The sequence below is a fragment of the Leopardus geoffroyi genome, chromosome C2, assembly GCF_018350155.1.
Source record: "Leopardus geoffroyi isolate Oge1 chromosome C2, O.geoffroyi_Oge1_pat1.0, whole genome shotgun sequence".
NCBI classification, from domain to species: Eukaryota; Metazoa; Chordata; class Mammalia; order Carnivora; family Felidae; genus Leopardus; species Leopardus geoffroyi.
This window is the reverse complement of record NC_059333.1, coordinates 19,207,657-19,223,778: the sequence shown is the minus strand read 5'-3', so window position 1 is coordinate 19,223,778 and position 16,122 is coordinate 19,207,657. Positions and strand designations below refer to the sequence as shown.

At 39.9% G+C, this 16,122-nt stretch overlaps 1 pseudogene; it reads left to right on the top strand.

Moving 5' to 3' along the window:
* Positions 1-3,054: 3,054 nt before the first annotated feature.
* On the top strand, positions 3,055-3,757 carry LOC123610298 (annotated as a pseudogene).
* The last annotated feature ends 12,365 nt before the right edge of the window (positions 3,758-16,122 follow it).

Here is a 16,122-nt window from a genome sequence, read left to right as displayed (position 1 = left end):
ACTAAAAGTTATTGAGCCCTAAATCCAGGTCTGTGATCTCATACTTGTTTTCTCAACTATCTTTAAAACAATGCTTTTGGGGCGCCTGGGTGGCGCAGTCGGTTAAGCGTCCGACTTCAGCCAGGTCACGATCTCGCGGTCCGGGAGTTCGAGCCCCGCGTCAGGCTCTGGGCTGATGGCTCAGAGCCTGGAGCCTGTTTCCGATTCTGTGTCTCCCTCTCTCTCTGCCCCTCCCCCGTTCATGCTCTGTCTCTCTCTGTCCCAAAAATAAATAAACGTTGAAAAAAAAAAAATTTAAAACAATGCTTTAAGCAAGTTATTATTGATTTCATAATGAAACTGATATGGGTTTAGTGGGTTTAGTAATTTGCCCCTCTTCAGACGTAATAGGCATCAGGGCCCAAATCATCCTGGTCCCTTTAACTCATGAAAATCTCAAGTCCATCATTCTGATTTTAAATATAATCGTACAGTAAGACCTGTAGTTAGCCACTCTGTGACATTCTGGCCAAGTGCAGCAATGATTTTGATTATTACAAACACTACCACAGACATGAAACTGACACCTGTTGAGAGACATTACAGGTAAGGTGGTTTTGCAAGATTATGCCTGGAATTTTCTAATGCTCCTGATGAAAGCCCTGACACCTAGGATTCTTATTGTGTTATCCTACGTGAATGTGTCTGAACCGCAGGACTAATATCAGATACACTCAGGCAGGATTCAAGAGGTGTCCCTCATTTGTATATATCATGTATCTTAGTCAGGAAGAAAACAGAAAAATGGAATCCTAACCTTTTAAGATGTGTGCCTCCTTGAGTTACTTCACTCAGTTTGAACAGAAGTGTGCTAGCAGTCATATCACTCTCTATCTTCTCCAGAAACAAAACCAGACCTTCACATACCCCTGGCGTGACTTTGTGTATTGCACACACATACACACATACAAACGCATTGCACAACCCTTTCATTATTCCACTGTCTAAGTGTGTTCTCTCCAACTGGAAGACACTTGCAGAAATGTCATGCAATGACTGACTTCTGAGTCTTTGTTAGCAAAACAATGAAATAAACCACAATTTCCTGCCTCTGGCACCTCACCACATGGTGCTGGTGCAGTGCCTACCCATGAAATGCCAGATGGCCCAGAGACATCAATTGTTCAAGAATAACATCACACGCACTTTGAATAGTAGTATATTTTAACAACATACCTGCTGCTGTCATGGGGGCAAGAAGTCCTACAGCTGTACTCGTCCTTGGGCTTTCGCAACTAGTACAGGTCACAAACTTCTTTAGGAACTTTCCCAAAGGGTTGTATTACCCTTAACTGTGAATCCTTCTACATAGCACTGGAGGTTTATGTCCAAAACCTAGAATATTAACTTGGACATTTAGAAAAGCAATCTTGAATACTTATGCCATGAGTTATCACCTTCCCAATCCCCAATTTCATTGTGCCGTGTTATTAAAAATGTTGATGCCAGAACATCAAATCCGACAGGTATCTCTGAGGGATGCCAGCTTTTATCCTGAGGTTGGTGTGGAGAGGATATCTAGTAGAGAAACTGCCTGGGTAACAAAAGCAATTACAAACCCACATAACACTCCTTAGATTCAAAAATTAAATGCAATTCATCCTAATATTTTGCCAATGATACAAAGCACAGATCAGAAATTTATTTCCATGAAGGCATTGACTGAAACTGGGAATCTTCCAACCTGCTAATTGATTTTTATATTGAATAAAGTTTTAAGTAAGTAAAAATAGTATATGCTATACTACTTAGCACAACACTGCCAAGAGTAATTTTATGCCCTTGGGAAGTGACCAAGAAACCTTGGGCAAAAATCGATACTGACTTTCCAAGACTCTTCCAACAGAACAGAGTCTGGATTAGGGTAATCTCCTTTGTAAAATGAACTGTAATGAGCATCCAAAAACGTTGCCACTATAATCTCAGAATTGTGATCATCAGACATTAACAACTAGTCTAAATTTTCATCAGGTAAGCTAAAGGAATTTGTACAGAATTTGTTTCCAAACAATGTGGATAAAGAATTCAGATGAATAAAAATGTGCTAAAAGTGCATTGCTGGAGGAGACTGATCAAATTTCAATAACCAATATAGGGCTTCTATCAATTTACTTTTTACAAGTTATGCAGCAAATTGTAAGGTAATGCAATGTATTGTCATTATCACAGGATGCTGAAATATGAATGGATTTTTCCTAAAGTTCCCACTTTCCCTTTTCCACTTGCTCACCTAATTCAGGCAAATAATCTGTCTATTCTAGTTATTTCCTCAGGATACAGGCGTGACAGGGTAAGGCAGAAAACAGAAGCTTCCTATGAGTACCTGGTTTATATTTGTCAAAATCATAATGCCACAAAATGATTATTTGAGGGGCAAAAATGAATCTGGGGGGGGGAGCTATCAAAAATTATAAAGGGAGGGATCTTCCCTGAACACTAGAAAAGTAATCTACTAGGCTGCGGGACAGCAGAAGAAAGAAAAAGTATGGTGGTTTAGAGATAGTATTGACTCTGCTCTCCATATTAGAACTTCATTGAGGAGGCAAGACCCTGAGGTGGTTTAGGAGACAGAGAACAAAGATGGATATTTGCCCCTTCTCTTAGATCATAAACCCAAGGAAGTGATAAAGGCACAACTTAGGCATCAAGGCAAATGAAGCCATAGATACGTCCCAGGAGAAGTCCCTTACTAGGGAATAGCATTAAAGCTTGATGTTTCAGTTTTCAAGCCTGACATGAAAATACCAGAGAGATCCATTGGACCTGAGGCCCTCGATGGACAAGAATGAGAGTTGTCTCAAGAGTTTAGTATATGGATCAGAGAGCAAAGACTAAATGGAACCATGGATTGGTCAACAAACATTTCTGTGGATGGATGACTCAAAAACAAGATAGGTCATATAACATCTTGAAATTGCATACATCTCCCTGGAACTTAGACCCAAGCCAGGGAAAAGAGAGACAGTGTAGGTGTCTGATGGCCTCAGGAACTGAAGATTCAAAGAGGTCTTGCAGATGCTGCCCCCTGAGGCCACCTGCGATCTCACTGTGTTCTTCAACACTGTGCTGGAGGGCGAGCCCTTGGGCCATGTCTCCTTCGAGCTGTTTGCAGACAGAGTTCCAACGACTTTTGAGAACTTTTGAGCTCTGAGCACTGGAGACGGAGAATTTGGTTTAAAATCTCCTGCTTTCACAGGATTATTCTGGGATTTAGGTGCCAGGGTGGTGACTTCGCACACCACAATGGCACTCGCAGCAAATCCACCTATAGGGAGAAATGTGACGATGAGAATTTCATCCTGAAGCATACAGGTCCTGGCATCTTGTCCATGGCAAATGCTAGACCCACACTAATGTGGGTCCCAGTTTTCCATCTGCACTGCCAAGATTGAGTGGTTGGATGGCAAGCATATGATCTTTGGCAAGGTGAAAGAGGGCAGGAATATTGTGGAAGCTGTGGAGACTTTTGGGCCCAGGAACGGCAAGACCAGGAAGAAGATCACCATTGCTGACTATGGACAAACCTAATAAATTTGACTTGTGTTTTATCTTAACTATCAGACCACTCCTTCTGTAGCACAGGAAAGCACCACTTCACCCCCATCTGCTTGAAATATGCCATAATCTTTGTGCTCTCACTGTAGTACTGTGGGTTCCATAGTTTCCTTACTCTCCTCCAGGTCTAGCTGTATTGCAGAGTTCAGTTAGGATTATAAAATAAAAACTAAACAACAGCAACAACAACAAAAAAAAATTCAAAGAAAAATTTAGTTGCTATATAGAAGAATCAAGTTATGTTTCTTACATTTCTGGATCATTCTGAACTAAGATTTATACCTGTTATAACAGATAATGTCATTAACACATATATCATGATTTACCATTTCTGAGTTAGCTTCCAAGTACCCTGATCTCCCAGATTTTCCTAATATCGTGAACACAATGAACTTTAGATCCATCTAATTTGTCATCATTTGCCCTCACATATATTTTTTAAGTTTCACATATTTGCTTACATTGTGCATTTCACTTTTTTTCTTTTTTCTCTCCAGTGGTTTGTGAACACCTACTATGTGCAAACCATGATAGAGAAATAGCGTCTCTGCCATTCAAGTCCCATGTTCTATTATTTTACATGAACTATCATTTATTGTACATTAATCAAAGTAGGAGCTTTACAAGAACTATCTCCTCTTCACAAACACAAAACGTGTGAGTTCAGCATCATGATCCCCTTTTTACAAACAGAAAGCAGAAGCTTCGAAAGGCTACATAACGTGCCTAAAGTCAAACTGATTGAACGTCAAGGAGATGAACTTCAAGCTCTCTTCTGTGTTTAAACCTCCAGCCCACATTGATCTCTAGCTTGCTACCACCTTTTGAAAGCATTGTCACCTCAACGTATAGTACCTAATTTTCTTTTCTCTTTTCTTCCCTTTCTCATCACACAACTAGTTCACAACAAAAGTTCTTTTTATAGGATGTCTTATTCTTATGCCATTACTTATGTTTTATATTTACCTTCTAAACCAAATTGGAAATAACCAAAAGTCATAGGTAAGGCCTCTTTTGGGGGAAACTTTTTCCCATATTTCTCACTTTTAAATAAATAGTCGTGTACTTCCAGCAATGTTTAATCTTGTGATCATCTTTCCTTTAAAAAAAAAAAAACAAAACCCTGACATTTCTTTATTCTTCTTGTCCTCTGGATATTTATCCCATCTCTTTTCTTCTTTCTACACCCAAGATCCTTTAGAGTGTCTGCATTCTCTGTATTTTCTAGCTCACCTCTTATTCACTCTCTACCCCACTGCCATCTGACTTCCTCTCCCACCAAGCCACGAAGAGCTCTTTGGAATGTCACCAATGAATTCCTTTAGGCTAAATCTATTAAACACCTTTTGGTCTTTATCTAATTGGCCATGTGGCACATAAATATAGCCAAGTAGAAAGAGTGACTGTCTGCCTTGAGCACTTTTTCCAAACGTAAAACGTTTAAAGCATTTATTTCTGAGATAATATGTTCACATAACCAGGACAGTTGTTAAAACTGTGATGTAAATAAGTAGAGGCGCCAGTGTGAAAGCCAGGGAACACACACAGAAAGAAGAGTCAAGGGCTTGCTCCTTTCTGAACAATGGAGTTTCCAATACCTAGTGGTGACAGCCACTCAAGACTCTGCACTGATATGAGACCGTGGAATCCTCCTCCTAAACAGTGTCTTCCCTTGGACTTTGGGAACCTGAAGGCTTCCTCATGTACCATTCCCACTGCCTGAACCTCTAGCATCCCGGCTAATTTCTACTCATGCTTCAAGACTTCACTTAAACATCTCCTCATCATAGAAGCCTTCCATGATTCTCCAGGATTCATTAAACTCCCTCTGCTTTAGACAACTTTACAACTTCTTCCATAACCCTCATCACAGCTGTAATTACTCATTGAATATCTGTCTCTGCTAACTGTGATCTTCAGGAGGACAGATGGTCGTGTTCACTCTCATAGCCCCCAAGGCCCAACAGAGTGTCTGGCACATCAAAAGTGCTTGATAACTATTCCCTGAATTGAACTGAAACGAATTTTTTTTAAATTGACTTTCTAATCATATTTTAGTAAATACATTTATGACATAGGGAGCATTGAAGGAAAAAGGTTATTACAGTACTAAAATGTCTAGAATAACTATCAAAATGGAATAGCTGAAGAACCTGAGAATATTGAACCTACAAAAGAAAACATCATTTGAAGCCCATCATATGGAAGAGAGCCTAGAATTACTCCCTATGGCCAAACTAGAACATAGAGGAACACTTCAGCTTAGTATGAGGAAAGACTCTCCAACAATTGAAGCTAGAGGGGGAAAAAAAGTCATGCCTCAAAGTGGGAGCAGTTCTCTGCTCCTGCTGTAGTTTAGACAGACATGATCCTTAGAAGGGATTTCCTCACTGGACAGGTAGTTGGAGGATATGAGTCCTGAAGACATTTCCACACTCTCATGTTTCCTTTGTAACTGAAAGAAAAATAAAATGATATAACAACCCTCTTCCCCTTAAACCATTCTAAGTTTAAAGGGGGGAAAGTTGCATAAAGCAGAGAAAAGGTGGACATAAACTCTTCAAAAAAATTGTGTTTAATACACACTGTTGTTATGATTTATTTTTCTCCCAGGTATTTTAAACTTGTTCTAATGCTATTTGCATGTTCAATTCATTTTTAGTTGAGGTTTGTTTGGTTGATTGGTTGGTTTATTTGTTTCTTAGTATCTATGAATACATTACCCATGCAAAGAACTTCTTGTACTTTGCCCTTTATTCTGAATTCTGTATCCCAAGTTTGTGGTTCAACAAGGAGCAATTGCTCAACAAACATGAAAATGATGATTGCTTATTGTTGGTATTTAATACAATTATTCAAAAATTTAATAAACACTTTTATAGAAGCTCAAAATTTCCAGTCAGTACACATCCCTTGAGACATGGCTGGTAGCAAGAAGTAGTTTGTCCAAGACATTTCAGAGGGGGGAAATTATTTTTGAAAGAAAATCATGAAGCCATAATATTAGTTTAATTAATATTAGGGTTTGATATTAGGGTTCTAAGGTTAAACACACTTTCTTCATTAGGAACCATTTTATTTCACGTACTTTCTGCCTCATCTTTCTTGACTCTCAATGCCAGGAAAAAACAGATGGCAAATATGGAGGCATTTGGAATTAAAAATAATTATGCAAGTAATTCTCTAACAAGACAGCGACAGTATTTAAGTGGAGATTTTTTTCATTTACACGATTATTTCCAATATTATTTAGTCTTTCTCTACTATTCAGCAATATAACACACATACAACAGTTTCCTTACGAAGAGAATGAAACTTTTTTCTCTCGAGAAAACAGTTGTTTTGGGCAATTCAAATATGCCCATTTAAAAACAAAATCACTAAATGATAAATTTAAATTTGACTTGAACAAATATTAGAGCATGTCAAATTATAGCATAATTGAGATTATTTTTATCCCTCTTAGTACTCGTTCTCCATCCTACAGAGAATTTTTATTCAGTTTCTCAACAGAGTACAGACGTAGACTAGACACTGGGAAGGACCTAGTAGAAGCACATGAGAAGATACGTACATAAGGATATCAGGATGTAGCCGGGTAATGGGTTTGGAACATGGTAGTGTCTGGGCAGGAGGAGGCACACCTCTTACACAGCCAGATACTGCTCGGAGTGGTTCAGCATTAAGACCAAAACAGATAACCACAAATGAGAGTCTCAGGAGAGCCCAGTGAGCCTCTAAAACCTCAAAGTTACTCTATCTTGACATCGGAGATATTTCTACTTCTGGAAAAATGCAGCTGGAGTAGTTTCCCCAGCATAAGTTTCCTTATGCTAACTAGAGCATAAACAAACAAACAAACAAACTGAGACATTATACATAAAACCAATGTAAGAAGATCCTGAAAGCTACAGAGAACAAAGAAGTCTGGCTAGAGATTTTGAGAACCATGGAAAGACACAGTGGTAAGTTCTCTAGGTTTTTGGGTTTGGGGTTTTGTGTTTTCTTTGCTTCAGGTATTCCAGACTGCTTTCTGGATAAGCCAGGAATTCAGAAACACCAATAGCTACCCAAAAAAAAAAAAAAAACAAAAACAAAAAAACAACAAAAAAAAAAACTACAGTAAACCTGCTCCCATTATCCAAAGGAACATCAGAAAACTTATGTAAAGTAAGCATCCTAATCCAGCTAAATACCACAGAGAAAACTGTGCCCCCCCAACCGTACTCTTACCGCAAAGTCCAAGTAGGGTACACAGCCTTCCACCTTTGCCAGGCTATAATGAAGTGCCCCAACCCTTCCACTAGACTGGTATCAAAGGAGACCCAAATGACGACGGGGCTCTTCACTATGCCAGGTCCCATCCGCCACCCAACCCCATCCTGTTAGTGTCACTGGGGAGACTAGATTTCCATCCCTGCCCCTCCCTCACCCCACTGGGCGGTGTCAGAGGTGGCCTAGAAAAAAATCAAAACTTTGATCACTGCCTAGTGTAAGAAGGACCTCTTCAGCCCCACGGTGTTGGTGGAGGCCATGTGAGGAGCAGTAACAAGGCACTCTCGCCCGCCTCCAAGCCAGAGTAGTATCAGCAGAGACCTAGCAAGAAGCCTGACCTTCCACCCACACCTACACCCAGCAATAATGAGGATCACCTCTTCTCCAGCTGTCAGTGAGAAACGTGGATTTCCACCCCTCCTGGCAGTCACGAGGCAGTGCCCTTCTTCACCTACCAGATCTGAGTCAGGGGAGGCCGACTATCACAGAGGTTTTACATAAGATCCAGACATCTATATTTTCATCAAAAACCACTCAGCCTATCAGGAACCAGGAAAATCTCAGCACGAATCAGAAAACGTAACCAACAAACACCAACACCCAGATGACACAGAGGTTAGGAATACTTGACAATGGAGGTGTCTGGGTGGCTCAGTGGGTTGAGCAACCAACTCTTGATTTTGGCTCGGGTCATGATTCCAGGGTCATGAGATCTGGCCCCATGTTGAGCTCTGTGCTGAGCATGGCCTACTTGGGATTCTCTCTCTCTCTCCCTCTGCCCCTCTGCCTCGCTCACGCTCTCTCTCTCTCTAAAATAAATAAATAAATAAATAAATAAATAAATAAATAAATATCTGATTTTAAAGCAGCAATCCAACAAACATGCTCCAGCAAACAATTATACACATGACTGAAATAAATAAAAAAAATAGAAAGTCTCAGCAAAGAAAATATAAAGAAGAATCGAATGGAAATTTTAGAATTGAAAAATATAATACAAAAACAAACAAAAAACTTAATGGATGGTCTCAATAGCAGAATGGAAAGGATAGAGTGAAGAATCAATGAAGTTGAAGACAGAACAATGGAAATTTTCCAGTCTGAAAACAGAAAACAGAAGGACTGGGGCAGGGGAAGGGGAGGGGAGACACCTCAGGGACCTGTGGAACTATAACAAAATATCCAACTCATGTGTCATTGGAGTCCCAGAAAGGAGTGAGAAAGAGAATGGGACTGGAAATGTACTCAGAAAAAGAACATGAAGAAATGAATAACACCATTAAGTTAGCACCAACAGCTCTCTGCTTTCCCCACCTCACCCATCCTTAGAAACTAGAGTCTGGGGGCGCCTGGGTGGCCCAGTCGGTTAAGTGCCCGACTTCAGCTCAGGTCATGATCTCGCAGTCCGTGAGGGCTGTGAGTTCGAGCCCCGCGTCGGGCTCTGTGCTGACAGCTCAGAGCCTGGAGCCTGTTTTAGATTCTGTGTCTCCCTCTCTCTGACCCTCCCCTGTTCATGCTCTGTCTCTCTCTGTCTCAAAAATAAATAAAATGTTAAAAAAAAAATTAAAAAAAAAAAAGAAACTAGAGTCTGGCTTACTGAATTTTGGGAAAACAATTTTGGCTTCATGATGCAGCACTAGAAGGCAGTCAATGTAGCATCCCAAGCCCAATTCAAAGATATATATTTTGGCAGAAGTTGTAAAAACTTCTTTTCTATCTCTCTTACTTCTGGTCCTTCCCCATGATGTGAACCTGAGACATCCTCTAGAGCTACAGTATAGGTCTCTCAATGGGACCACAGCCCATATTAGGCAGTTGGAGCTGGATTTGGCCATGAGGAGGGGCAGATAGCGTAAATTCTGACCCTTGGATTTTCTATTCACAAAGGGAAGGGTAACAAAGTCTACTCCTGTCCTGCTTCCTTTAACAAAAGCCCCTGGTCACAGAGCTATGAGTAATGCTTTGACCTTGAAACCACCTAAGAATTTGATCTTTAAGCAGTTCAAGAAAAGCTGTGATTTTCAAAATTTCTAACAATTCTTGGATTGCTAAATATGTATTGCAAACTGGCATTTTGTTTGAGAGGATATATTGGGACTTCAAAAGGCAAAGTCTGGGGCAGACTGGAATAAGGAGGTTGAAAAACAGAAGCTAAATTCTTCCATTGAACGAATTATCAGTAAATGTTACATGTAGTTATAATGTCTATTTTGAAAAGGTTTTCTTTGAAATGGGTGGGAGGTGAATTTGGAACTAGGAGAAAGATGAGGGGGGGAAAGACCCTAGAGTGAGAGAATGGACCCACAAAAATGGCAGCAGGCCAGTGGTCCAAAAGAAAATATGAGCAGAAATGGCCGATGAACTTGAGATAAGGTTATTCACTTACTCGAATTTAGGTTGTTCACTGATTTGTGCTGTAAGTCCTTGCCACTTTCACCAAGACTTCATGTAAAGTTCTCTGTAGCAGGTCTGGGCTGGTGCTACAAAAGAGGAATAGAGGACAGGTGACTGTGGCTTAGAATGCATTGGTGTGGCAGGAGACAGGTACAGCAGGGTGGCAGATACAGAGTGAATTAAAGGGAGACAGGAACAGCCAATGGGAGGATATATGAGCTGAGAGCATCTTGTACGCATTCTCCTCCACTCCCCTACCCAGGGAAATAAGAGACAAGGTATTAGACTGACTGCATCATTTAGTGCCTTTGTGCAGGAAGGGTTCAGTTATTGAATTTGTATTTGAAAGGACAGAGTAACCCCAGAAGGCTGAAGGTTTTGGGAACGCTCAGCTCATACATTCTTCTTCCTGAGGATTCTTTAAATCTTGCAACTCATAGCATCTACCGTTGGTCATTATAAAGGTTTCCAAGTAGAGCTGGGCAAGCTTATCCCTTGAGCTATTACCTGGGTTTGTACATGTTTCCTATCCAGGGTTCCCTGACACCCAATAAGACAAATATTAAAATGATATAAATCTTACACAGCAATTAGAAGATAGATTTCTAAAACAAAAAGTATCGGTCAAGTTGTCCTTGGCTGGACTTAATTACAAATAAGGGAAGTGTGTGTCTGCTTGTAGAGAAATTGTGTTGGGTATTATGTGGAAATCTGGAGCAGAAAAGCACCGGCCACTTAGTGCTTAGTGACCTCTGCTACTTATGCTGGTGTCTTGATTTGAGTCTTGGTGAAGGATTGCTCCCAGGGACAGGTATCCCTGCCACCCCGTCTGTATTTCTCTGAGCCCGTTCCAGGAAAACAAGACATACCTGCCAGCAGATGAGTCTGGACTCCCAGGGTATGTCACTCAAAGCTGGGCTGAAATCAGAGGTGGGCTAAGAGGAAGAAATGCAGGCTACCAAGAGCCGCTGCCACACTCCGTGCCCAAATCAGGCCACCCTAGGACATGCCATGGCCTTTCCAGCTCCCGCCACAACCTTGCTGCTGACAGCCCAAGAGTGAACTTCAGTTCCCTGTCCCCCCAAAAGTAAAGCTTTTCCACTGACTGAACCAACTAGGTGCTACAAAGAGATCATTTCTAATCACATGGTAAAGACAACTGAAGAACTACAAACGAGGTCACAGAAGGCACGGAGAAGGCAGCAATGGTTTCCTTAGCCCCGCCAGGAGTGGGACAGTGGTCAGTGACATTCTCCTGAAGGGGGCATTGTAGGTGCATGCAATAGCTGGAAAACACACACACACACACACACACACACACACACACACACACATACCCCAGCATGCTGTGTACTTCTGTGTTTCTTATTTGGTCCTTCCAACTTTTACATCCGATAATAGTGCATGAAGCTTTTCCTTCATAACAATATCTTTATGTATACGAACTTTTTCATGTTCATCCTATGAAGACAAGTTACTTCTGGCTTTATTTGTTTTTTATTTTGGCTGCTTTGTTTTCCAGTTTGGGTTTTTTTTTTTTTTTACTTCTCTACCCCCAGTACAAACCTATTGAAACTCCCAATAGTTGGTGAATTATTTAAAGAATGAGTGAATGAGTGATATTTATAATCTCCTTAAATTCTATAATCTATAAGGAGACTCAGAGCAGTCTGTAGTAGACGAGGCACAGGCTCATCAATTAAGGGCAAACAAGAAAATCAGGAGGCATACTTAGTACTGTATCTTTAAGACATTTGATTATTTACCTTCCCTGAAAGAGTAGATAATGTTCCAGGAAAAGTTGTCCATTTTCATAATCTAGAAAGTATAAGATTCATACGCTCTATAAAACAAACTGAGGGTTGCTGGAGGGGTGTTGGGTAGGCAAATGAGCTAAATGGTCAATGGGCATTAAGGAGGGCACTTGTTGGGATGAGCACTGGGTGTTGTATGTAAGTGATGAATCACTAAATTCTACTCCTGAAACCATTATTACACTATATGTTAACCAACTTGGATTTAAATAAAATTTAAATAAATGGTCTGTTGGAGTTATTTGGATATTTATGGATATTAAGGCTCTCTGCATCACAAACATCATCTCTGTATAGATATAGAGGGAAATTCGGGGGTTCAGTGCTCCTGTATAAGTTAATAAGAGTCTCTTCACTAATATGTGTCTGGAGTTCTTGCCGCCTACAAGTGTTTTATGGGGTGGGTGGTGGGCATGTCCTTCTAACCAGCACCTTTGTGCACTGCTCCGTGGTGTTGGCTATTAATTGAACCTGACCTTGGCAAATACATGGACAGCACAGTAGCTTGTCTCAATTCTCAATTCAGCAACCGTCACATGTAGTAAGGTTAGATATTTGGTTTTCACTTTTAATTTGGCATACTTTGTTAAGTTTAATTTTTATGTGTAGATTACTATTTAATTTGAATACCAACTAATATGTGATGTACTTATCCAAAGGAATAATCCTTGGACAAATTTTTCAATCATTTTCGTAGAATTAGTGATAGATCATTTCAGGTACATCTATACTTAAGAGGCCTGGGTTTGGTTATGACTTACAGTAGAAAGTTACAAAATAGTATATAAGTTTAGGAAAGCAGTCTACTTTGAGGGAGCAAATTAAAGCTAGCCGATCCATCTAGAATAGTCAGTTTGAAAATTTTATTCTTTCCACAAACACTTACTGAGTATCTACTATGGACCAAACATGGTGCTACATAATAATCCCAAACATCAAGGAACTCACAGGTAAACATGCTATTTATATTAAATTACAGTGAAAAAACCTCAAAATTCATACTAGGCATAGGAGCATGCTGGCATCGATCAGCAATCAGTATGAAACAAATTTTTAATTCAAGAGTTAAACTAGAAAAGAAGAAAAGCAATGTCTGGGTTTATTAACATGTCACATACCTACCGGCATCAGAAATGAGGTCAGTTTCATGCCCTAATAGCTAACATTTTAAAAATTAGAAAAGCAGGAGAACCTGGGTGGCTCAGTCAGTAGTGTCTGACTTTGGTTCAGGTCATGCACTCATGGTTCGTGAGTTCAAGCCCCACATTGGGCTCTGCACTGGTGGTACAAAGCCTGTTTGGGATTCTCTCGCGCCCTCTCTCTGCCCCTTCCCCACTTGTGTTCTCTCTCTCTCTCAAAATAAATTTAAAATTTAATAAATTTAATAAAATTTAGTAATAATAAATTTTAATAAATTTTAAAATTCTCTAAAAGTTAGAAAAAGAATTACTCTGGGAAATTGATTTTCTCGTATGAAAATAAGAGTATTAATAGATATTTCAATATGAAGAGAATGGTTTCAAATTTTAAATGTGTCTATCTTGGTACTGTCCCTTTAACTAGTCTGTTTTTCATTATTTTATGGCAAAATTTTTGAATAGATTTAATTTAGACCACTTTAAAACCTTTCAGAGGATGATTCTGGTCAAATTCATTGATCTGATATTATTACAAATAGTTATCTTAATTCTACCGAATCCTTTTTAGCAACAGAGTGATCATCTTGCCAGCTAGATGAAGGAAAACACAAAAATCAAATCTAAAGAATAAACTGAGTTAAAAGCTTGTGACTAGAGTTTATTCATGTGTTAAACATAGCTGTAGAATTTTTTTAAATTATTATAAGAAATATCTTAATCCCACCAATCAAACACCTCTTTTTTCTCTTCTATCTTTCTCTTTCTCTTTCTCTCTCTCTCTCTCTCATTGTCTTTCTTTCTCCCTCTCTGTCTCATTCACTTTTACACACCCACACACTACACATAATCATATTGAGTCCTATAATCAATGGCCCATGAAACATTTATTCTTTGTTACTTCTCTTTTTCACTTTTTAGAAAAGGAATATGATGGTATCTGTTTCTACATAACATAGCCAGTGGAAATTTGAAGCAAATTCCTAGATATCTGTCCATAGTATGCACATTTTTAAGTGTTAAGAAAATTGAAGAGTGTGTTGCCTTTATATTCTCAACTACTCAAATTTTATCTTCACTGTACTTATACAAACATTCACACATGACTAAAAAGAAACATTTCTAGTCTTTCTCCTCAGTTAAATTGAGCATACATTTTATTGTGAAGCCACTGGAGAAAAAAGGGAATATTCTCCAGTTGTTGACCCCCAAATCAAGTTCACTTTGCAAGAAAACCACTCCTTATTTGTTCCTAAGGTAATAAAGTTCCTCATGTCCAAATGACATACGGGGTGGGGCTGGGGGTGGGGGGAACATGTAATTGCCAGGAAGAACTAAAACTTTTTTCAAAACTTTTCTGGGTTCTCTCATTTCTACTTAGAAAGTCACTGAAGTGAGAAGACCTCAAATAAGGAAATTCCCCTCTGATTGTAACTTACACTGGGTCAGAGAAGCCTAGAGAGGGAGGGACAGACCTAGGAGGTTATCAGTTACATAGCAGTCAGTGTCCTCCCTATGTAGAAAATATCCTTCAGACCTGATAAATCCCTATGGAATTCATGTGTCATATGAAAATGCCATAGAAATTCTCTTTTCCTTTGCCCTTCCTATCCTAGCGTCATGGAATCAATCTATTTCCAACCAAGTCATTTTCTTCTACATTCTCATAAACCTAACTATAAAAGGAGAAACCAACCTATTGTTCATTTCTGTGCTGATTTACAAACCTCTAAAGCTTTTACATTTTTTTTTTTAAAGAAAAGGAATAGATCTTTGAAGGTACACAGAGTGTAACAATAAAAGAGAGAGAGAGAAAGAGAGAAAGCAGACAGGATACAAGGAAAGTACAACTGGAATAAAAAATCTCTTCTTAAAAAGAATGGACCTACCTACAAACCCATTCTTTCTGCAGTTGTTTGAAGATTACCCCATGAACTGAAAGGGGCGAACACAGGGGATTCATGAAAGCGAGGGAAAATATTAAAAGAAGGTTGTGTCCATTTTCTTTTGGGTCTCCCATCTTCTAAGTCTCAGCTGCCACCTAAACATAAATCACAAAACCGTTAAGCATAATCTTGGCAGCAGACTGCCCTCACCATGCACAAGTGGAGCTCCCACTGGCCATCTCCTTCTCCAGGAGCCAAAGTTATTTAAAATAAGTTTCAGACTCTCCAAGTTTTGCCTCTTAGTCTTGAATTCCTTGCTTTTTCCAGTAGCATAAAGGCAACAAGAGAAATAGGACGATGGGGGGCGCCTGGGTGCCTCAGTCGGTTGGGCGTCCGACTTCGGCTCGGGTCACGATCTCACGGCTGGTGGGTCCGAGCCCCGCATCGGGCTCTGTGCCGACAGCTGGGAGCCTGGAGGCTGCTTCGGATTCTGTGTCTCCCTCTCTGCCACTACCCCCATTCTCACTCTGGCTCTCTCTCCCTCCCTCAAAAATAGATAAACATTTTAAAAAGTTAAAAAAAAAAAAAAAGAGAGAGAAAAGAAAAGAAAGAAAGAAAGAAATAGGATGATGCGTTCAAAAGCCAGAAGCACGTTTTCCCAGAACTGCAAACTCCATGGATCCCACAATCCCTAAAATATTAACCCACATCTTGTGATTCCTGCAAATGCCTCGCATCTTGAAATAAGGCCTGGGTGAGGATGAAAGAGAAGAATTTAGCAAGGTCACGTTCGGTCACATCAGCACGCACGTTACTGGTGGCACCAATCACTAGCACTCTATCCCACAGGTGCTATTTAATACAAATCTGTTTGATAGAATAAAGGGAGTGAATAAATGAAGGCACAGCAGCAACACATCAAATCAACGGGCACCTGGTGCCAGAAACAGGCCACCCCGGAGGCACGTTTCTTTTGGACAGACTCCCATAAAATACTGATGTTGTCTACTTGTCAATGTTGTT